The following is a 25034-nucleotide window of genomic DNA, read 5'->3' on the forward strand; positions in this document are numbered from 1 at the left end:
ATATTGGTATAGTCTAAATTGCATGGCCTCATGAGCTGGCGACTTTCAATATGGTTGCCAAAAACCGAGGTAAGAGATAGGAGGCTGTGATGTCAGGAGAATGTTCCTAGTAGCAAACTTTATATGAAGCATTATTCGCGATGCACGTGGCAAGGCTTAATAAGCGACTAATATTGGGGTCGAGAAACGTCGCGTTCTATAGTATATTACTTCTATTTAAGCATTTTAAACAGTATATCTGCATTGGTACTTCAGTGGTTTATGGATTTCAATAAATTATTTACAATATTATATAAATAACAGTTTTACCTTCTTTTAGATTAAAGTTAAACTTCTTAAATGTGGGAAGTAATTCTATTTAAAATTTAAATGTTTCCACTTAACGACTCGTCTAGAATTTGAAATTATTTTTAGATAATTGACTAATGGATGTTTCAAAATTCTTAGAAACTATTGCGTAGGCTCCAACTTGATACTTTTAAGTAATTAAGCTCTCATTTTTAAATTTAAGTCCCTAATATTTAATTTTAAATACTTCAGAAACAATAAATTTATCTTTTAAGTGGTTTTGGGAAAAGTATTCTTGTTGCTTTAGTGGTTTTAATTTTAAAACTTTGCCATTATGTAATTCATAATTACAAAGTTAAATATCCTTTTACCGGTCCATACTGTGATCAAGACTCTTTGGGATATTATCAAGAATCCCCGCCAAAACCTTAGAACTCAGCATGTCCTTGATAGAAAATAAAAAAGGGTACTAGAAAGACTTAGGAGTTAGTATAAGAATGAAGGACCTTTAAGGGAATGGGGGAAAGGGATGCAAGAGAAAAAGGAAATTCTACCATCCATGGTGTAACTTGACATGGCACTCGCAATTGATGTACTTTCCCAACCGTACTACCGTAGTCAATGAGAAGACTACAATCTTTTTCTTCAACCTTCCCCTCTCTCTCTCTCTCTCTCTCTCATCTCGCATTGCATAAGTTGCTAACCATAAGTATAACACATTTGAATTCATTACTGAAGAAATTAATTTTATTGATGACCAAATTTTACTTTTCATACAATGTACCGTCATAAGCATGTGATACTTTAGTTAAGTCTGAGTTGTATGGATTTTCCTTTGAGATTGTATCATTTATAAAACGGTTAAGGCGTATTTTTTGTATTGGAGCGTCACCTGGTGGCGGATTTTTCGGAAACAAAAATTATAGCCTACTGTGATCTTCATCTCTACCTCTATCCCGAGTTTTATTGAGCAGAACACTCATATTTTTCTAAAAGGGTATAGGGGCGTAAATCTTGTATTGGGGCGTCACCTGGTGGCGGATTTTGCGAAAACAAAAACCATGATCTCCTATTATGATTTCCATCTGTACCCCTACCCCGATTCGAACAAGTTAGAAAATTACTGTAGGCCATGACTTTATACTCTGTTCTGGTTGTTTAGGAGAAACGTTTAAATGAAGATGGCGCTGTAGTCTATTTAATTTAAAATTAACTATTGGATAATGTCTACCTACACTTAAAGGGACGTACAATGTGTTATATAGGACTATTTTGAAGTTGTAGTGTTACTATTTCGTGGAGTGGTGAATAGGCAATGTCACATGACTGTCGTCTGCTTAAACGTTTCTTCTCTATCTCCCCTCTCATCAAAGAAGAAACGTCCTGTCTTCCAGTTGGCTTTGAAGACTTACGAACTTAGGCTTATTCCAATGGATAGATCTTTCAAATTTTCTTTTCTTTTTTTTTACCTTGGGATTCCTTTGGCGAACGGACACGATTTCCCTTCTTAGTACAGTGGAACAGGGCCGGTCAAACTGTGGCTTGTAATTTGGACACACATTCAATAAGAGTCGACCAGCTAGGCAACTCCCAAAGGGTCTCAGATCCCCAAGAACTATACCAAAGTGAAGTGGGTTCTCTAGCTCCCTATACTTGAAGAAACGTGATTTGGGTTTCCAACATTTTTTTTCTTTTCTTTTCGTTACTTTTATAATACTCTAGATCGTAGCTCTTTCTATGCTAGGTGCTGCTTAAAGAGGGAGCGGTTTGCTTTCAAAGCTGATATTACAGCGCTATTTCAACAACTTATTTTCTTAGTTTGAGTTCAAATGGTTTTCGTACCTGTGCAGGTGATTCACTTCTTAATAGATCTATACCACGCCACTCTATTATGTAACAATCCCTGCAGTGACTTGGCTTTACCAGAAGTATATAATATGCTTCTCTTCGAGAGAAGTGTACCTACCACAAAGCGGCCCATGGGTAATTGTAACATGATTCTTCCCAACATCATTTTACATTTATAATAGCAAGGTTATACTAAACCGAATCACATACGCCATGTTAATAGTTCCTATGCTCATCATTACTCTATTAGCGCTGCTTAACTATTTGCCAACCAAGGCGCATGCATACGCATATGCGCTTTAGTCCCATCACGTCAAGACAATCAAGGTTTGTGCAGATTAATGATTACTGAGGAAAACTCATTGAAATATATAGGAAAAAACCTGGAAAACTCAGGGAAATATATGGGAAAAAACCTGGAAACATCATGGAAATTGCTTTTTCCAAAAGTTGTATGAACACCAGTGTTGGCACGTTTTTGCCAGGGGTGGAAAAAACCGCGGTTTTTACCTGGAAAAAACCGGGCGGCAAAAACTAGTTTTTGCCGCGGTTTTTTCCACGTGGTTTTTTCCAGGTAAAAACCGCGTGGCAAAAACCTTTTTCCCACGGTTTTTTCCATTTTATGTGGAAATAACGAACTAAATTTTAAAAATTCGGATTTGAAATGAAAATAAAACGTCCAAAATTCTACCATAATTGTATAGGCTTATAAAGTGGGTTACATTCTCAGTATGAAATGGAGAAAAAAACCGCGTGGCAAAGAACGTTTTGGCTTTGTTATACAAATAAATGAAAAATCGTCCTTATTTTTCGCTCAACACTATTTTTTTTCAACTCGCTAATTTTGAGTTTTCGAAACAGATTAAAGCTAGAAACTGCTAAAAATTATTGTTTAGTTATCAAATGCGAAGCAACCAGGATCATTGGAATGTGAGCAAAATTTCATAAGTTGTAAGTTTAAAGTGGATTTAGCTCGAACGTTTGAAACACAATAAATGTTATAAAACTGATTAAGATTGAGACATATTAGCTGTTGGAAGGCCTATATTAATACGAATGACAAATACAAAGCCAAAGTTAGCATTTCTAATTATCATTTCAATAGGGAAAAGGTTTTTGCCACTTTTTGCCGGTTTTTTCCGTTTTTGCCGGTTTTTTCCACTTTTTGCCACGTGTCCCGGCAAAAACTAGTTTTTGCCGGATTTTTGCCAACCCTGATGAACACTGTTAGATAAACACGTTATTTCCACACAAAACAGGCGAAAATAACGTCTGTTATAAGTTGGATAAGGTTAGGTTAAGTTATTGATTTCTTTTGTGTAAATAAAATTGATATTAACCCAGATTAAGCAACGTTTTGGGAACAAAAAATCAATTAAGTCAACAATTATCTGAGAGAGAGAGTCATTTATAGTAAGGTACTTAAGTTGGTTTAATTATATCACGCTATCCAGCCGTAAGAACTCAATTCGTGGAAAGTTAAATATAATACTAAATTAATCATAAAAGTTAGGGAAATTTCATGATGGTATCATTTGTATCATTACCAGGTATTCTGGGGTAAATTGAAACTAAGTATGTTAATTGGTCGCCAGACTTTACCCAAGTCCTAAATTGCGAAAGAAAAATAATGATAGCTTTGTTAAAACATGCACGTTGCTATGGTATTGGGTTACTTACGAGGTTAATTCAAGAACCCATATAGGACATAAGAACATCTAGGTCTTGATTAAATCATATGAATCAAGGGCTTTATGAACAAGTGCCCATTTGGATTTCGGACTAATGGGTGAAACGGCCCTGAAAAATAGGGGCATCACAGTGCAGCCGTCTAATTCTTTGAAAGCTCTCAGTTCTTAAATGGGTTCTTGGTTAAATCAGGGTTAGATTAAATTTTAGAAGTAGGAATGGAGAACAGTTAGTATTTACTTCAGTCCTACTCATAGCCCAGTATAGAGCCCCTCCCTCCAACCCGTAACGAAAAGTTTAAATTATCTTATTGGCTGGCTTAAACTACGTTTTGATGACGTTGCTGACGGGGACGGCGAAAAATGCTACGTAATTCCTTTTTTACCTCTGTCGCTATGACCCGCCTCTTCTTTCATACCCCCCTCCGTCCCGTGGAAGGGGGTCCGGGACTTTGACGCGCGCCCAGATTACTCTGTTCTCCATTCCTACTTCTAAAATTAAATCTATCCCTGCTTTAATTAACGGTATGACCTTTGAACTCGATTAGCTCAGATAACAGATCATGTAATTTATGAAATCAGGCTTTGTTAATAATAAAACCTATTCTGAAGTCAGGGATAAAATAGAGTCTAGTATTTCTTAACCTATCTAAATTAAGGTAACCTGTACGAACGTATAGACAGATTTCAATCAAAAGTGATATTTTCTAATCTCGTTAAGCACAAAAAAATATAAAAATTAAAAAAAAAAATTGTAGAGGAAAAAAAAATGTTTTTATTGATTGCCATTTTTAATCATGGCGATGATTGATTGATCCCATGGGTATTTGGTTTGAGCGGGAAAGGAAAAGAAAAAATATCGTGACCACCGGATAATACCTTCGGACGACGAGTATTATCTGTTTTGTAATCAACGTATCAGGTATACCCATAAGTTTATAAGATACGTTACATGATAAGTATGACACTAGCTATACTATTCGTAATGCTATAGCATAGAGACTAACAGCTCTAGATAACTAGTTCGAGGGAGAACGACGGAAGCGAGAATTGAAGTACTACACTCGGATGGTTAATTAACTTTGCAGGACCAAGTTCCATCTAGGTCTTATTTAGTCTGAACTTACTAAGCCCAAATTTGACAGCAGCGCCTCACCAGGCGTATGTCGCTTTACCTCGAATCTATGACCTACCTCAATCACTTCAAAATTACAAGCTCCAGTTTCTAAGTTACCAGTGACAAACTTATATGGAGGACCATATCTTATGAACTTATACGTTATAGGCCATCGAGCGACTTACCAACGTACGAAGCAAGCATTGTATAAATTCCGACGTCCTTTGTAAATTCCCAGAATTCCTCTACGGTTTTTTATTTATTTATTTTTAGTCATTATCTTATTTTTTGCTCGTTATAGTATAACTACAACAAAAATCAATATTGTCTTTAATAACAATGGCAAATAGAATTATCAGAAAGTGTGTAATATAAGTTAGGCGACGTTACGCTGCAGGCTCAAAATTCAACATGAATTAACAAATTATGTTACCAATCACCGAATTGGAGGTTATTGGCTGCTATTTTCTGCAGGAGGGTATAGAGGGAAATTAAATGTGATGACAAAGATAACTGCATACAGTTATATGTATAATATTAAAGCAGATCTGCAATCACTGGTTGGTCAAATTGGTCTACAGACAAATTAAGAAGCTAAAGACAGAAAGAAAGAAATCAAGACTTGGAGAAGTGGGAGTGTCATCATAAACATGATTTTACTTGGTTTTTTCTATTTGCCTTTGGTATTATAATCTAATAAACAGCAAAATGAAAACTATTGGTGAATGTTGTTGGGTGAAACCGTTTTACAGGCGTTCTATGAGAAAACTATGTTATTTGTTACCCCTATATTGGTGCTTTCGTTACAAACACAAGTGTATTGCGCACCCTAAATTTTTAAACCTTCCATAGAACACCCTATCACACACTGCAACACCCTGTACAGTGGGCACCCTATACACATTATAAATACATCCATTGTTTGACCCAGCGTCTTTGTTTTGGAAAACTTAAGCCCAGTTGAGCAAACTTGGATTTAGGCTAAACTTTGTCTTTAAAGTTTTATTATAATTCAAAGCATAGCATGCCTTTTGGCTTCCTAGAAACCAAAGGTCTTTGATTAAAATGGCCAGTTTTGAATTGAAATTTTGCAATTAGATAACTTGAGGGAGCGGAGGGGCGATAACCTCTCTATTGTTGTCTAAAGTAAAGCCTTATTCAAAATCGGAACTGAATTGAACTTAGGGGCTTCCGGTGACCGAAATAACTCAAGAATTGACTTCTGTAAATTAAGTTTATTGCTAATGCTAAAGCATCAGTATTTGGGTATTGTATTGTTCGTTTGTATGTATGTATGTATGTATAATGAAGTTTCGTCGAATTAACAGAACGTCCTATGAAACGTTGTTTGTATTAATGCCATGCGCTATAGCTATAATCATTAGAATTTATAATTATTATGGGTTGAATTTAAACTTCGCTAAATGAACTTATACCTAATTAATTCAGGGCTGTATTATGTGATTGAAGAATTGATTACATATCGTTCAAGCCAGGAATACATACAGTTAATTGGAATTATTGTGTGTTTATAATTCATATCTCCAATGTTGGTTTCTATGTGGGGTTTGTGGGCCGGGCTTGAAAACTTACTGTACGTCACACCTCATAATAGAGACTCGGCAATACCACGTCGTGAATCGTCACGCTAGCTTCCTCTAGTGTTAAAAAACCAACCAAGAAGAGGGGCTTAAGTAGCTTTCATTTTGTAAAAAAAGCACCATAATGTCGATGGGGTGGGGCTAAGACCGAATTGCCAAGTCCCTATACTTCTAAATGTCTTTCTAACAGTGATTTCATTGGTTAGTGCAACGTGCAGAGAGATATATAATGATTAGTTTAGCTCCTCCCACAAACCCCGCCTAGATTCTTTATGAAAAATGGCACGTACACAATAATTCCTATTGGCTGTATGCGTTCTGTTCATGCTTTAATTTAAATGATAAGGCGCAATTTAAACTTAATTGCTAATATCTTATTTAATATTGTAATATTTGAAATATTCATTATTTTATAAGACACTACTTGTTAATCTACCCGGCCATTGCCCGGGTTTTCCCGGGTGCTTTTAATGGAGAATAGAAACCGGGAAGAGTTTCCCCGTCCATGTAGACACTAAACATTAAATAGTCCTTGGTCCCATCCCAATGAAATAACTGCATGCATTTTTTTATTTTTTATTTAAAATAAAAACCTTTAATGGTTTGCAAGTGAACACATTACTTGGTTATATAAAATAGGTAGAATTTGATATTACGCCATGGAAATAACGATTGACAAAAATGTTAAACCGATAATCAATAGGTATATTCCTTAATGATCGAAAATTGGGGGATCGAAAAATGTCTTATTTGATCGAAATTAGTTTGATCGAAAATAATTCTGACGGGAGCGCATTTCGTCCCTATTGATCGAAAGTAATTCTGATCGAATAAAAATTATATATATCCCCCTAAAATAATAATATGATAGAAATAGTATACATTTAATCTAAAATGCAAGAGCCTTCATCGACCCGCTTGCGTAATGGATACGGTACTGGATTGCGGATCGGGAGGTTGCTGGTTCGAATCCTCGAAGGTATGTTAAAAATATCAAATATAATTCTTGTTGTTTCTAATCAAGTCATACACTTTCAGATTTGCTATATAGTGACGAAGAACGTTTATTAAATACAATGTGTTGTTTCTAATCAAGTCATACACTTTCAGGTTTGCTATATAGTGACGAAGAAAGTTTATCCGAGGGAAGTTTATATCAAATGTATTTCCTCTTGATTTTGCCTATTACCAAATTAAAGGGTACCTTTTCCAAAATATTTTCATAGGGTCAGGTTAGGTTAGGTTAGGTTAGGTTAGGTTAGGTTAGGGTAGGTTAGGTTAGGTTAGGTTAGGTTAGGTTAGGTTAGGTTAGGTTAGGTTAGGTTAGGTTAGGTTAGGGTAGGTTAGGCTAGGCTAGGTTAGGTTAGGTTAGGTTAGGTTAGGTTAGGTTAGGTTAGGTTAGGTTAGGTTAGGTTAGGTGAGGTGAGGTGAGGTGAGGTGAGGTGAGGTGAGGTGAGGTGAGGTGAGGTGAGGTGAGGTGAGGTTTGGTTCAAATAATTCGTTGACACCTTTTCCAAAATATGCTCCTTTTAATTAGCTACCACCTTTTCCAAAACATTCTCCTATTAATTAGCTGCCACCTTTTCCAAAATATTCTATTAATTAGCTGCCACCTTTTCCAAAATATTCTCCTACTAATTAGCTGCCACATTTTCCAAAATGTTCTCCTTTTAATTAGCTACCACCTTTTCCAAAATATTCTCCTTTTAATTACCTACCACCTTTTCCAAAACATTCTCCTATTAATTAGCTGCCACCTTTTCCAAAATATTCTCCTATTAATTAGTACCAGAAAACGAATAAAATATTAAATAATATCCAAAATAAAATAAAATTAAATATTACATAACCTAAAGTAAACCTATTTTTGGTTTTAAAAACATGTTGAACGATAGACGAGGATCAAATGGGATTCAATCAAATGGGATTCGATCAAATGGGATTCGATCAAATGGGATTTCGATCATTTGGGAAAGTTTTCGATCACCCGTTTTTCGATCAAATCGACCCAAACGTAATCAATATAACCATTAACAATAAACGTTGCTATCCAAATATTTTTATAGAAAAACAGATGGATGTCTTCCAAAATAGTTTAACGTAAAATTTGAAATATTTTCCTGAATATTTACTCAGCTTTTTCATTCGTCGTAAGCTATTTATGTTATAGGCACTGGGAATTTCTTAAATACGGTAATTTAAATTTTTATTGAAATTTTTATTACAATTTCAAAACTCCATGTAGAATTTCGTCACAGGAATTATAGGTGCCTACCCATAACCTATTACGAAATACAAACCTATTGTATAATAAATAGATAAAATTTAGTTTATATATTTTAAGAAAAAATAAATTATCTTAACCGCAATGCACGCTATTTAGGGGTGACCTAATATTTCCCCATGTTATTTCATAACCACCGGCAATAACTCATGAGTTGATATATTCTTACATGTTTCATTATAAACCCGAAACATTGAAAAGGTTGGTTTCTTTTATTTTTGCTTTTTGCTTTATGTCAATTCAATTTTTACCCTAAGCGTGCTGGTTTAAATTATATCAACAACCTTGGGTACAAAAAGGCGCCATTATACCTTATCCATATTTATTTTGTAATGCGAACGTGTACTGTAACCCCCCCCATCCAACCCCCTTTTCCAGCCTAGGAACCCATAGAGGAGTTGAGAACCTTCATCAAAGATGCATGGTAATTATTAGACCGAAGTACAATGAGTGGGATCAGGGATAGATTTAATTTTAGAAGTAGGAATGGAGAACATAGTAATGTGGCCGCGCGTCAAAGTCCCAGACCCCCTTCTGCGGGACGGGGGGTATGAAAGAAGAGGCGGGTCATAGCGACAGAGGTAAAAAGGCATTGCGTATTTTTCGCCGTCCCCGTCAGCAACGTCATCAAAACGTAGTTTAAGTGAGCAGCCAATAAGATAATTTAAACTTTTCGTTACGTGTTGGAGGGAGGGGCTCTATACTGGGTGGTCTATGAGTCGGACTGAAGTAAATACTAACAGTTCTCCATTCCTACTTCTAAAATTAAATCTATCCCTGGGAATATATTTTAAAAGTTGCAGTTTTTAATAATATAGAGTTACATTTTCGATCCTCAAAATTGATTGATTTCCCATAGAACCATCCCAATCACTGTACTTTAATTCTATAATTATACCCTCCCTTATTGGAAGAACAACATGTATAACTGGGCTGTAATGAATGCATAGTGATTTCAGTTTCCCTTGAGCTCATGGAACATTCAATCATTCATGCAGATGTTCTCAGGACGGTTGTGGGTTCTTGCCTCATGTAAAATTAATGAAATCAACACCAGGGGTTTTTATGTTAAAGAGTTTAAGAAAGTGTACTGCAGGAGTAACGGCGGTTTACTTTAACATGTATCAAGAACCCTAGACTTTCTAAGTATTAATTCTGTAAAAGGGATAAACGTATGTATGTTCTTTCTGCTTTGTCTATTCGTTATGGGAGCTTGGTTTGAGGTTTTTACTTTTGATACAAGCTTGGGTCCGCCCCCCTCGTGATGAAACGATATATACAAAATGTTCGAGACCTGAATTAGCAAGTAGCATAAGTTGTTTTTCTCTAGAAGTACATAAATTAACGTCATGTAACGTCCAATTATTATATTTAAAAGAAAATATTTAAAAATAGGTAAATCAAATCTTAGATTGAGGATTCTACAGCTTTATGAAAGTGTAGTGAAAGTAATGACGTAATATCCCCGTTGCTATAGTTACTCATGACGTAGTACGCGGCAGGAGTGTAGATCAAAGGTTATTCGTCACCATCAGTCAGATCTTTTAGACCAATCAGAAGGCAACAACAACGTTACAATTGTACGTCATCACCTTAACTCCATTTTTGAAAAAAATTTTCAATTAACAGACCCTTTTCAAAAGGGGGAGGGGCGTATTATCGTCTGCTTCATATTAGGGTTAAGAACTGAACATTGATTAGACGGTATGTTTACACAAAGACGATAGATGGGGCTTCAACGTTACCAGTCCACCACCAAATTTGGATGGTCTGTATTGTTTGAAACCATGTCTTTATTAAACAAGTCTTTGTTGACAAACATACCCATCAATGTTCCGGTTTAAGACAACAAGGTGGTCAACACAACACTCAACACATCAGACTCTATTTTAACCCCTGACCTTTGAAAACTTCAACTACAATCCCTTAAGTTATGACTTTCTGATTGGACAATACTATATACACCTTACACAACACTCGACCGTGAGAGATTTGCGGACCTCTGAAAATGTCATCAATAAGGCTTTTGGTATAAGTTGGAACTTACGTCCATGTAGTTCTGTGTATATATGCCGCCTTACTGCAGGCTTGTCTAGACGTTAAATAAATATTTAAAAGACCTTTTAATATGGAAAGCGCGTACTTAGCCAAGGCCTAACTCTACTAGCATACCTACCTACTACGGAGATCCATTTAGGGGCAAGTAATGGTTGTATTTTTATTGACTGAGAGGGGTTTAATGTTGAGGAGTTGTTGACGCGTGTATTTAATCGTAATTAACAGTGATTTTAGCCTGATTGTATACTAGTAAATCTTTGTTACAATAGCCGTAATTTGATTTTGAAACAAATGTCAATACCGGTCCCGGAAGTTAGGCTTAGGTTTCAGGCCATGTTTTTGTTAGAGTCAGATTGAATTGGCTTCATAAACAGAGACGACACCATAAGTTAGGGTGTAGTTTTGCGGCTATTGTTAGATATGAATGGAGTTATTCTGAAGCAGACAACGCTAAGATCCTAAACGTTTCTTCATAAGGGCATACCGGAAGTTAGGCTTAGCTTTGTAAGGCTGTTTTTGTTAGAGTGAGATTGAACTGGCTTCATAAGCAGACGACACCGTAAGTTAGGGTTAGTTTTGGGACTTTTGTTAGATATTAATGGGGTTATTTTAAAGCAGACAACGCTAAAAGCATAAAAAAATGCCTTCATAGAGAGTAAAATGAAGAGGAGTAGAAGGTAACAGCTTTTGAAAGAGAGACATAAGAATTATTTATTAATAGGCGTGACGGGGATAGTAAGAACTCAAGCCCCGCCCACAAAACCCGCATAGAAAGAAACAAGGGATGCACAATGATTCCTATTAGCTATATGCATTCCTGATTAAACTTATAAAGCAAAAATCATGACCCTCATCACACTTCAGTAGGGCCCTTTTATTTCTTTGATATAGAGAAAAGTTGATACATATCCTTTGAAAAATTTCTTAAATTTATATTTTATAAGGGGAGCTAGTCGCCACTGTCAGGCTATGTATCCCTTGTTGATCTTTGATATTTTGTCCTGATGTTGTGTCTCGGGTGAAATGGTAAAAGCAACGAAGATACATTGAGACGAATGGCTGCTCTTAAGACCTTTAGCGCGCTCACTTTTCAATAAATAAGTTTCCCTATCGCTATCAAAACGAAACGTATTTATAAGACATATATATACTGCATCAATCTTTTACTCTTTGCCATGTCCCTTCCTTACTTGATAGGAATTGGTAAGAATAGCAGACGATTTTAACCGCCATGTTGGGATGATACAGAATGACTAAGTTGAGAATAATAGTTGTTTCCTAATTTTAATGATATTTAATTATTTAATATTTAATTGCTATTTTACATTTTTTTAAGTTTGCATTCAAAATTTCCATTAATTTTTCTCAATTATTATAAGTTTCCTTCATTCATTCGAATTTATTCCAATTTTACATTCAGCTATACCAATTTTAAATTTAACTATTCCAATTTTAAATTCAACTATTCCAATTTTACATTCAATTTTTCCGATTTATGTTGAACTATTTCCGTTTTTATTTATTTTAAATATTTTTATAAAAATTGGTTTTTAATATTTTTATTAAATTTATTTTTAATATTTTTATAAAAATTTATTTTTAATAATTTTTTTAAATATTTATATAATAATTTTATCCTTTTTTAAATATATATTTAATTTAAATACAATTAGTTTCAACTAAAGAAGAAACGGGGTCAAAACTTACTTTTAGTTTATCGCCTTCTATACACTCATAATATAACCCATTTTCTTTTGAGTGACAATTCTGAATTTTTTATATTGTTTTTATGTACCCTTATGGGAACTTTAAGCCTTTTTGTATTTGAGTATGTTTCAGTCTTACATTGTTGCAACCTTTGCATAAAACAGACACTATGAACAGGGGTAAACTAAGGCTGTAACTCGTCCTACGTTTTATGTAGAGTTGTTTGAATCTTGGCATTCCCTGGATGCTCATTGCCTTCATACTCAAACCAACCAAGCCAAAGTTTCCTCACAAAACTCGATTGCGGCCTGAAGGTATTCTTGGCTTTATTTTAGCAATTTCCTTCTGGGGTTTAGTACGGTTTTGCAGTGCAATATACTGTAGAAATTGCAGAAAGAATAAGACTTTGCTACGTAACACTGGTTTAGTTTTTTCTTCCCAGTTTCATTCTGTCCCCTAATCTAACATTACTGCCTTGTGCCTAGATTATATTATTTTTATTTTTAGGGTTAGTTGTAAGCCTTTGTCTTTCTCTATTTTTGTAAAGGTGATTGACACATATTTTACTTTGGAAGGTTATAGCTCTGGTTCTATAGGAGATACAGGGATGTCATTTGAGTATGCCATAGCCCTACTTTTGCCCTTTCCAAAGGTACTAAATACTTGGGGTTACAATAATTAGGGACCGAGTAATTTAGCAAAATGTAACTGGTCCTAAACATTCTCTCCATAGTGTTGACATGGTTTTTTTGCCGGCTACTTTGAATTGTCATCACTCTGGTTCTAAAGGAGATACAGGGAAATCCTTTGAGTATGTTATAGTGCTATTTCTTAGCTTTCCAACGATGCTAAATAATTGGGGTTACAACAATCAGGGCCCGAGTAATTTAGCAAAATGTAACTGGTCATAAACATTTTCTCACTTGAGTTAACATGGCTTTTTCCCAAGCAACTTTGGATTGTCATAACTCTGGTTCCATAAGAGATACAGGGAAATCCTTTGAGTATGTGATAGCCCTACTTTTGCCCTTTCCAAAAGTACTAAATACTTGGGGTTTCAATAATCAGGGTCCGAGTAATTTAGCAAAATGTAACTGTTCATAAACGTTTTCTCCAAAGAGTTAACATGGTTTTTTTGCCAACAACTTTGGAGTGCCATAATTCTGCTTCTATAAGAGATACAGGAAAATCCTTTGAATATGTGATAGCCCTATTTATCCCCTACCCTACAGTACTAAACACTAAGGGGTTCTTTTAAACGGGACCTGGAAAATTTGGCCATTAATAATTAGAACCACCAATCAAGTATTTATTACCAAAGCAAAGAAATAACTACAAACGCTAAAAGATTGCTACAACATATCCCTTTAGGGTGGTATTATTACTACACACTCGTGCTGTAAGTGTCCTTAACTGGCATTTTAAGTTGTCGCCGGTGTAAGAGTATAGGTGGGGTACGCGGTGATCTCCACCCTAACGTCAATGTTTACTTCGTAAGCCTTAACGAGCATTGTCCGTTAAGAGCTTAGGATAGCTAGGTGAGGGTCAGAAGAAAACACAATAGCCTCCAGGGCTTGGACTCTCGCTTCAATGGACAAACTAAGTTGACAGACCTGACAAGGGCTTCTATCATTGTTTTATATTTATTTTTTCCCTTCACTCGCTGCTCTGTATAGCGTTGTCTCCCATCCATGGCTTAGCTTTCGAAGATCTAAGACAATGTCTTTGTTTGCAGTATGTCATTAAGTTGTTTTTTATCTTTTCTCTTTTGTCTTCCCGCTATAGTTTTTATTTTGTTCCTTTTTTCCGATATCAGAATGTCGCCCTCTCTTCTTAATGAGGGGTAAAACACTCGGTTTTTAAAGATACTAAACTCTTTTGCAGTTTTCTGTGGTTTTTCTTGTATGATTAGTAATATTTCACTAGCTCTCTTTCCCTTGGATTTCACGAGCTTTCTCTACTTCAAAGATTTCACGAGCTTTCTTTCTTTCTAAGATTTCACGAGATTTCTTTATTTCTAAGATTTCACGAGCTTTCTTTCTTTCTGAGATTTCTTTATTTCTAAGATTTCACGAGATTTCTTTATTTCTAAGATTTCGTGAGCTTTCTTTATTTCTAAGATTTCGTGAGCTTTCTTTCTTTATAAGATTTCACGAGCTTTCTTTCTCTCTAAGACTTCACGAGCTTTCTCTCCCTTAGATTTCACGAGCTTTATCTCCTTAAATTTCTCCCAAACCATTCCAAGGTTATACCATAAAATTCCTGATAACCTTCAGATTTTCCCTATAAAAAACCTTTTCAAAATCCTTTCCATAGATTTAAAGTTATACAACCAATTCCACGAGTAAATTACCCCTCGATTCTTGTAAGGTATCGTAAGTTGGGTTCATCTCAAACCAAATCACCCAAAGTGCGTTACAGTACCCTCCATTTGATCACATCCAAAGTACCTAAACTAAAATACACTGCAATTGAATCATCAGCATTGATTACAACGATTGGGATGAACAACGTTATTTGGTAATGAAAGGTTTGAAGTGAAAGTCCTCTATACTATAGACGAAACACAAAATTGAAGCTTAGATACAAACTCGGGGTTCTATAAAAAGGGTTACACGCTAAAGATTCCTATTTACTTTCGCTCGGTTTGTGTTTTTAAAAGTTCAAAGGTTAAAGATATGTTTCGCCTACATTCCATTGCTTGGTTAATCGAGATTCGCACTACAACCTTTTCGAACTGCAGTCCTCAACATTGACAAGTCTAACCAACCAAAAAAATAGAAAAAGTAAATAAATAGTCTAGAATCTTACGAAAAGATTCTGTTGTTCGATAACATTATAAAGATTTTACGCTTGACTTAAGCACCTTTTGTTATCAATGCCAAGATACTTTGTAACTTTACCCTTATACCTATGGAAGTTTCAGTGTAGGTTGACCATACGAGTCTTGTTTACCTTACTGGTTGGTATTGTATAAAGAATTAAGTAAGAATTACCAATAATGGAATCAGCGTAGCGTTAAGAAAAGGAACCCATGTCTTAAGTACATACACACACCGACTTTAGATAACACTACGCGCCGGGATCTCAGACAAAAATCGGATAATATTACGATACTATAAGTCTCTAACACACAACCTGCCTTTTGAAGTCTAACCGAGTAGCCAGCATCCACCTTTCGGGAACATCAAAGAGATATAGATTTAGGAGTTGATAAACACAGAGTGCAAAACAAACAGAGTTGAAAGACCGAAGTATCGTTGGTACCATAAACGATTTTGAGTCAAATTCTATAACATGAATTTTATTCATGGCTATGTTTCCGTGTGCTCAAGTGAAATTCAAATCCAATTTTAAATGATAACTTGTGTTAAGTGGTGCATGCATCTCTTATGGGACATTCAAAATCGTCTAGTCATAGAAGTATAGGGGGTAGACGCTTTGGATCTCTGTTTTCAAAAGAGTTCAGCTTTGACAGTGCATTGAGTTCAAAGCCTTCGGAACTCACAGTTTAGCTTTGATAGTGCATTGAGTTCAAAGCCTTCGAAACTCACAGTTTTGCTTTGATAGTGCATTGAGTTCAAAGCCTTCGGAACTCACAGTTCAGCTTTGACAGTGCATTGAGTTCAAAGCCTTCGGAACTCACAGTTCAGCTTTGACAGTAGATTGAGTTCAAGACATATTGTACACCTGAGTTCTCAAGTGTCTACCCCCTTGATAAAGAGTTACATTTTCAATACTCAAAATTGATTGATTTCCCATAGAACCATCCCACTCACTGCATGTACTTACCCTCTCCTTTTGGAACACCGTGATGGCATTTAATTTTTTCTCATGGGTGCACACTCAAGGTTATTACCTCCAACTAGACCCAAATATCAACTCATTTGATGCTTGATTCCTTAGGGATTTTCCGTTACTTCCATTCAGTTTACGAGTGTCTGTAGACAGACAACCCCAACAAGGTAGGTACACTGGCGTTCGACCCAGACCTTTTTCCTCAATTGAGATCTTCGAGTTTTTATGGCCTCAGGGTGTGTGATCCCCGCTGCCAGGCAGCAGCTAGAGTGCACCCTGAATTCCCTAGCAGGACTGCTCTTTTGCACTCCGGTGCACCACTTTTTATAGGTAATTCTCCATGGGATCTTAAGAACTGAAGCATTACTAACTTTCTGACGGTATATAAACCATCGGGGTTGAGTACGGTTGATTTGACTACAGCCTCTTTTTTTTTTCATCTCATCTCTCCTAACGTTAACGTTGTTATCCTTCCTGTTTTTGTCTATATACTCTTGAAGAGTCTAGACTGTTTTTAAAGTCTTTATTGATTCAGTGGTACTCTGTTTGCACCAACCCAAAGACAACTGAGGAATGAATGGATAGAGTGGTTATTGAAAGACAGCCATTAGTTGCGTCCAGTTAAATTATGTTTATGACGCACTTCAACTTCTCCAAGTCTTGATTTTTTATTTCTTTCCCTCTCTCTAGCATTTTAATTAGTCTGTATGGACCAATTTGACCAACCAATCAGTGATTGCAGATCTACTTTAATATTATTTACATATTACTGTATGCAGTTATATTTGTGATCACATTTAATTTCCCTCTATACCCAGCTGCAGAAAATAGCAGTAGCCAACAACTGCTCCAATTCGATGGTTGGTGACATAATTTGTTAATTTATGTTGAATTTTGAGCCTGCAGCGTAATTGACACACGGGAAAAATTAATTAATGAGTTAGAATGATTATATTTTAATTGCTTCAATTGGAGTGATTATTATTATCCCATAGATTAGATTTCGTATTGCAAAAAATATAGACCCCTTCAACAGTGATTTCTGAAAATAAATTTTGACCTAAAATGAGTGTAGATATACCTACTAGTGTTAACGCTAATCGCTAATTAATTTCCTCGAGCTGATCTACGGCGTACGGTTAATCCGTTATTATATATTTTTGCACGTGTACAAAGAAATCTCGAATGCGCATGCGCTCTCTACAGTTTTCCCATCCCCTATAAAGGAAACATTTTAAGGTTCATGCATATGCTACTGCAACTGACAAATAAGAATTCTGGGTAATAACTTTTAATCAATTCGGATTAAGGATTATCTTGTGTCTTTCCTGCAAAGATATTAATATCTCATTTTGACTTTTTCCTCCTCGTTCCTGGATGGAGTCCACCGTGCACCATCCTAGAAGGCTAACCCGGTCATTCTTACGAAACGAAATGCGAGGACTAGGCCCATATTAATCCTTAATTTCTTTTTTGATTAAAAATACTAATTAATGAATGTCTTGAGCGCTGATTTCGCGAATACCTCGTTAAAGAAGAAAACTAGAGAAGTATACGTATAGCTTTTGGGAGACACAAGAAAAAAAAGATATTATGGTCTCTAGCGTGTGATTAGCCAAAGGCTTTTGCTCGTTCTGCTTTAGTTTCTGTCGCCAAGGCCTAAGGTACTTTTTTTGCTGATGTATTTCAGTCGTAAACAGTAGCGTTCTATGTTTGCTGTAGATAATTTAAAGTGGTACTCGCCTAAGTTTAGTTTAAAGTAGCTGATAAGGTGAATTCACACTTGGTTTTTTACTAGCACATTTTTGTTACTTTGTGAGCCCTCATTTTACCCCAATCAATATATTAAAGGGTCTGTAACGAAGGGTTTGTAAAAAGTATTTTAAATACGTCAGAGGCACGTGATTGAATATTATGGCGTTGTTCAAAGAAGCTTTGTTTTATTTTGAAAGCTACCACTTCAAGAAATTGGCGCTGCAATCTCTCTAAAAAACAAACAAGAAGTCTTTGGTGTTCAATCCCACTCCATGTGTAGTCTTTGTATCTAAGAGTCACGTGGTGCCTGTGACGTATTTAAAATAAATTTGACCCATGCGCTGATGCCTTCTTTACAGCCCATTTAAATATTAGTGAAATCGGTTGAAACGTAAGGTCATTTATTTTATTCTGTAAGAAAGGTCACCAGTCAATTCAAGATGGCTGCGTATTTCAAAAATCAATTATACAATTAACGTCCCTGCAAATAGCGTTTAGCTTCCTTGGTAAAGCATGCAATCAAATATTTGGCCAAATTATCATTGTATCAGGCATTCAGTCAAAAATTACAGTTATATTTTCATTTTACGAATATATCACCTGACCTTACTCTCTTTAGAAACTAGGTTAACATCAACCTAAAATTCTGTGCGACTATCTCTTTAGTAATGTATAAAAGTTCTAAAGAAAAAGATATAATTCCTTTTATGAACTTAAGTTGTCGTTTATGCCTCGTACCGGTTTTAGTTCTTCTTTTAATCTAGTTATTAGTTTTTTACTAAGCCAGCGTTTTCAGCTTAATTCTTTTTAATAACAATTTTTGTAAAGTAAATCTCCAGATTATTATTGCAAGGCCAGTATATATAAGGGCTTTACTAATTAATGAATCTAGACTGCTTACCTCGATAATATAAAGAAAATTTTAATCTCAGCACAAATAGGCTTAGCTTATGATACCTTCTCTCAATTTTGCCAAGCAATTTGTTTTAAATCTTGGCTCAGTTGAATTACTTTGTACCAAAGTTTTATAATATCAAAATTTTATTTCTTAAACTAAATATAGGTCAAAGATATTAATTTTACGGAACAGTTTTTTTTTTAAATATTACCAATATTGCACGTTATACCGTGTTAATTAAATATACACATAAGTAAATTACTTCAAAGTAAAATGCCGATATTAACACGTAAAACAAACTCAATTTCGGAAACGTATAAATTTTGTCGCCCTAAACATTTTCTCACATAGTTTTGGTTTGGTCAAGAAGTGATTTCTAGTTTACTAGGGAGAAGGTATAAATTCGCGCCACATTTCCAGCTTTATCTCAAATTCAAACGTATAGTAGGTCCGGAGTTGATCCGCGCCGCCTCTAAATTACAACCAGCATCTCATTGGTTCTTGAAAACTCACGTCAGCGCGACGCGAATGGCGAAAATTACAGTCATACTTTCCGACTGAGAAGAGGCGAAATAGCCCGGGGCCTCCTTTTACGTCCCCCCTTGTATTTTGAAAGGGGGACTGGCTGGGACTATGGCGCGCTAATACTTAGGCATCTTATACCCTCTCCCTAGTAAACTAGATATCGCTTCTTGGTTTGGTACTATGAGGAATACACATATCTAATAGGAATAATTGTACCCCCGTTGCATCGTCGTAAAATTGACACAATGCTAAGCCTAGGCTGTACCATATATTCCGTAATCGTTACCAGGATGGGCAAATTAAGAAAAGTATAAAATGTTCGTATCCGTTTTATGGTTTATTTGTGTAAATGGAGTTAATAAGGGGAAAAGGAGGGGGTAGAGGGTGTTTCTGCAAGTAACCCGGCAACCGGGAAAAGCATTAAGAATAGGCAAGCTTGCCTTCGATTAGACTAATTATAATTGCAAATTTTCCGGGAAGGGACAGTTTTAATACGTTGCAAGCGCTACTATATACTTAGAAAGGGTTTTTGTCTTTTTGTCGGCTACCATGGTTTGGTCTTTTGCATCTATTGCTGTGCTTAAAGGGATACTTGAAGTGGAAGTTGGTGGAAATTGTATGGGGTGAATTATTTTAGGGTGCTGATGATGGGGAACACTTCAGTGACATTAGACTAAAATCTTACGTTAATTCACGTCGGTGAAGACGACGCTTAATTGGTTAGACACCTGTCAACGAGTACGTAAAACATTCGCGGGCTTATAGTTTGAAAATTATCAGTTTCGTTAGGCCGTGTCTGTCGAGATGGCGCCACCTCGTTAGCGCACCTTTTCTTTAGCCATAGCTCACTCGATCATGCTTAAGTTACTGACGCGTTATCGAGTGAGCTACGTACGCTTTAGCAGACGATAAAATGAAAAGATTTAGGATTCTTGGCGAGCTGTATTTGTTTACATCATTTTGGATCAGTAGTTATTTTAGTATTCAAAAGTCTTGGCTCAAACAGGGCCGGAAATAAGCACAGGACACACACTGGACATTGTCCAATAAAATTTATAAATGTCTCCTAATTTTTTTTTTAAATTAAGGGGGTCACTGGACATTCTGAACTTTTGATAGCTTGACTATGAAGATGCGACGCTATTTTTGTATACTCCACTGGACAATGTCCTTTAAATTTTGCAGTCAAAGCGGGGTCAGTGGACATATGTCCTATTAGAAATATTTCTTATTTCCAGCCCGGGGCTCAAAAATCACCATGTCGTCTGCTCTGGCGTCTGAACAAGGAACGTAAGATTTTACACAATCGTTTGAATGTGCCTTTAAAGGCAACGTTTTACTCTCTGTCTCCCCCTGGCGTAATTCCTATGCAATTATAGGTACATGGTTCAAAGCAGCGAGCAAGCAACCTTCTTCCAATCATTAGCCTAGGCCCGCTATGGTAGCCGTACACTGTTGGCTAAAAGCCCTCCCGAATTTGGGATGTAATTAGATCAAGGCTCGTTATTTTTGCTTTCTTCATTGGGGGCTGGGCGCCGTCATTTAAAGCGTTGAAAGCTATAAGGGGTTGGATTAACTAATTGCGAGTCTACCCGAGTTTTCTGCTTCCCTGCATATCCCAATGTTGGTTCTAATTTAAATCCTTTTAGGTATGTACTATTGGGCATCCATCGTCTACAATGTAAAATCGTACAGAAATATATTGGGAGAAATTGGACTTGCGATTGTTGCAATGTTTTCGAGACGAATTAGGTTTTTGTTACTTTTCGGTCCGCCATTTTAAAATATGGCTGCAATGTGAACCCAAAAGGCTGGCTATATATGGATATCAACATAAGTTGATAAGATATGTTCCCCATAAGTTTGTAAAGTCTGGTAACTTAGAAACTGGAGCTTGTAATTTTGAAGTGAGTGAGGTAGGTCGTAGATTCGAGGTAAAGCGATATACGCCTGGTGCATGAGGCGCTGCTGTCAAAGGCCTAATTAGTAATGCAGACTAAATAGGAGCTAGATGGAAGACCTGCAAAATTAATTAACCATCCGAGTGTAGTACTTCAATTCTCGCTTGTCGTTCTCGAACTAGTTATCTCGAGCTGTAAGTCTATTGCATTACGAAGTGTCATACTTATCATGTAACATATCTTATAAACTTATGGTAAACAAAATTTCAAACTTGAATAAGAAAATTGCATTGAAGGTTTTAATTAAATTCAATCTCTCGCTGTGTATTTCTGTTAAAAGCTATGCTTGCTTCATTGAACTCTTAAAAAGGATTAAAACATTGGTCTCGGTGTACATTTGGGACTTTTACGTGATTAGGGACTGTTGGTTTGTGTACCTAACCAAAAAGGTTTGAATAGAGCTTTGTAATTAAAGGATAGCCAACTGGGACCATCTCTACATTCCGTTCGAATATGTGTTTAGTTACATATAATTTCGCTCGCTTCGAAACCCGTTGTATTCCTAATGTATTTAATAGTTTTAAATTATTATTAATGAACCAGATTTCTGATTTTTAGACTGTCTGATATATATTTGGTCAATTAAAATTGCTATAACTTTTCATATGCATGCGGTAGGTTGTGAGGCGTTGTAATACCAAAGGCAAATAGAGATAACGGAGTGTGAGGCGGCGGTACGGCGTTTTACTCCTAAGTCTTGATTTCTTCCTCTGGAGATCAATGATAGGTCTATTTTAATAGAGTAATGGAAGTACTACGTATGCGAACGTCACACCCTTCTATCTCTTAGTTCAGTGCCATCCCCCTACTGGGCGTGTACAGTAGTCCCTCTTACAAGAGCGTGACCAGAGGGAGGGATACACAGTCTACACCCCCTCTCTACCGCCACTAGTCTATATTTCGTTATTTCTATTATCTATTGCCTGGAGTCTCTGGACACTCTCATGATACAAAAAGACTACAGCGCAGGTGCTGAAAAGCGAGATGGAAGCAGTAAATACGTGTTTTCGTTGCAGCTGAGAGAGAAATACAGCGTTTACCACATTCATCCCTTTTCACCCCACTTTCTATTATTTCTATTTGCCTTTGCTAACAGAGATAGATAGAGATTTTACAACCCTTTTGATCTTGAACTCTTTAACAAAAATCAAGTCTTTATTCTTCAATTCAGTCTGCGAAATATAAAATTCCTTCAAAGTTTGGCAAATAAAAACCTTCACAATCGTCTATTCAATTTAAACAACATGTCTGACCCTGACTGGTCCGGAAAGGCCAGAAAATCAATAAACTTACGATTACCAACGGAATCTGGGGTGTTATGGATAAAAACTCACTCGGACCCAAACCAAACTCCAGACATCTTCAAAATTCTCTATATAAAAAAGACCCCCGTCGCTTTTCTATGATGAAATAAGACTCCTTTAGAAAAGCCGACCAGACTAGAAGTTTTCCCATACAACTTGATGGGTTCACTTGAACATCAAATCCAATGGGTGCTGACATAGTTACTTGAAGATATGGTTAAGGATTCATTATCTAGCACTAAGATTTTCCAAGCTTCGATCTTCTTTCTATATCCATTTTGTTTACCACAAGGGACACTGTTTTCGAGGTATAATTTGACTCAGTGTTTTAGGGATAACCCCTTAATTATATTAAATTAGAAATAATTGTCTTAATCAGTTTCTTAATTAAATTTAATCAAGGGGTCATCCGTAAAATACTCTTTACAATCTTAACTCGAAAACAGTGTCCCTTGTGGCAAAATAGATGATCCCTTAAATTTAATAAAGAAACTGATTAAGACAATGATTTATAATTTAATTAATAAGGGGTCATCCCTCAAACACTGAGTCAAATCATAACTCGAAAACAGTAGTGTCCCTTGTGGTAAACAAAATGGAGGCGATAGAAGTACAAAACATTTTCGACTCAAAATCGATTTCCCAATGAACAAACATCCCCCTTAATTTATGCCATCACCAAACTTATCAGAAACACCCTGTATATTCCTTGACCTTAACCATTTCTTAAAAAAAAATGGAAATGAAAATAAAACCTGATAGGCGATCTTCGATCTACCGTGAAATATTATCAATATAAAGCCCATCGCACACTTAAAGTTATAAGCCCCTTGAAACGTTTAGAAAAAGGGCACAGGCAATGAAAACCGATCTCCCCTCTATATATATGGGACAAAGACTTGTTGATTGAAAGTTATGAGAATGACTACCAGCAACGTAATGGAGGTAGGTATACACTCTCTGAGGTTGGTTCAACTGCAAAGCCAGTACAGTACAGTGCAATGATGTCTATAATATCGACCTCTATTGGAATTGGGTGTAGTTAGGGACCGTAGGAGAGAGAGAGAGAGAGAGAGAGAGAGAGAGAGAGAGAGAGAGAGAGAGAGAGAGAGAGAGAGAGAGAGAGATGTCAGAAATTGCCAAGTTTTTAACAGCCATTATATAAGGGTAGTTCTCTCTACACCGGATATCGAACCAAACGGTAGCTTTTATAGAAAAGTTTTTATCGGTTCTGACTTTATCGTTTTGCTCGTAAATTTTGGGTCCGAAGACCCCAAGGTCAGGATGACGATAGTCGGGTGGACGCAAAAAATAAGGATCGTTTTAAAGGGAGGGTGAATTGTTGCATCGATCCTTCTACTAATTATAAAAACAATTAGTGTCATCAGGGATAGATTTAATTTTAGAAGTAGGAATGGAGAACAGAGTAATATCTGGGCGCGCGTCAAAGTTCCGGACTCCCTTCCACGGGACGGGGTGGTATGAAAGAAGAGGCGGGTCATAGCGACAGAGGTAAAAAGGAATTACGTAGTATTTTTCGCCGTCCCCGTCAGCAACGTCATCAAAACGTATTTTAAGTGAGCCAATGAGATAATTTAAACTTTTCGTTACGTGTTGGGTGGTCTATGAGTCGGACTGAAGTAAATACTAACCGTTCTCCATTCCTACTTCTAAAATTAAATCTATCCCTGGTTATTCTTTAACACAACTAAGGTATTTTATCTTCCCTTCATAGATAAAAAATAAACGCTAGGTTTTTATTTAGTGGTGGTTGTTAAACGCACGCTAGATTGAACAGTAACTGTCGTTAAGATAGTCCGCATACCTATGGCCAATTGCACTCTTAAAACTGCCCACTTTCTGTCTTTAAAAGCCTTACGAAAACGGGGGATTTTAGTACTTTCAAAGGTTGCGAAAACATTTTGGGCGAGGCTAAGACTGATAACGTTATTTAAAGTTGCTCTTTTGAATAAAGTGTATGAAAGGTCAGTCAGGAATTGTACAGAATCAGCAGTTTATGCTTGCAATGATGAAATAAGTCACAGAAAGAATAGTATGAGGTGCTGGTAGTCTTTGGGAAGAACAAAGCTTAGGTCTTGAAGGAAGAAAAATTTATAAACTATAAAGCAGGCAAAGCAGTGCGTTTGCTACCCTGTAACAAATATTGAGATTAAAATTACAATTTGTTTAAGTTGTCGAGGT

The 25034-nt window shown here is 36.2% G+C and overlaps 1 protein-coding gene across 3 annotated transcripts in view; it reads left to right on the plus strand.

The window, feature by feature from the left end:
• The window catches only part of LOC149679805 (zwei Ig domain protein zig-8-like), a 329518-nt gene that overhangs the window by 198449 nt on the left and 106035 nt on the right, over nucleotides 1–25034 (plus strand). The gene's annotated exons all lie outside the window — the stretch shown is intronic.

This window comes from Phalangium opilio, unplaced genomic scaffold (genome assembly GCF_054372755.1).
Source record: "Phalangium opilio isolate 3A_F unplaced genomic scaffold, DU_Popi_V2 ptg000041l_1, whole genome shotgun sequence".
Taxonomy (NCBI): Eukaryota; Metazoa; Arthropoda; class Arachnida; order Opiliones; family Phalangiidae; genus Phalangium; species Phalangium opilio.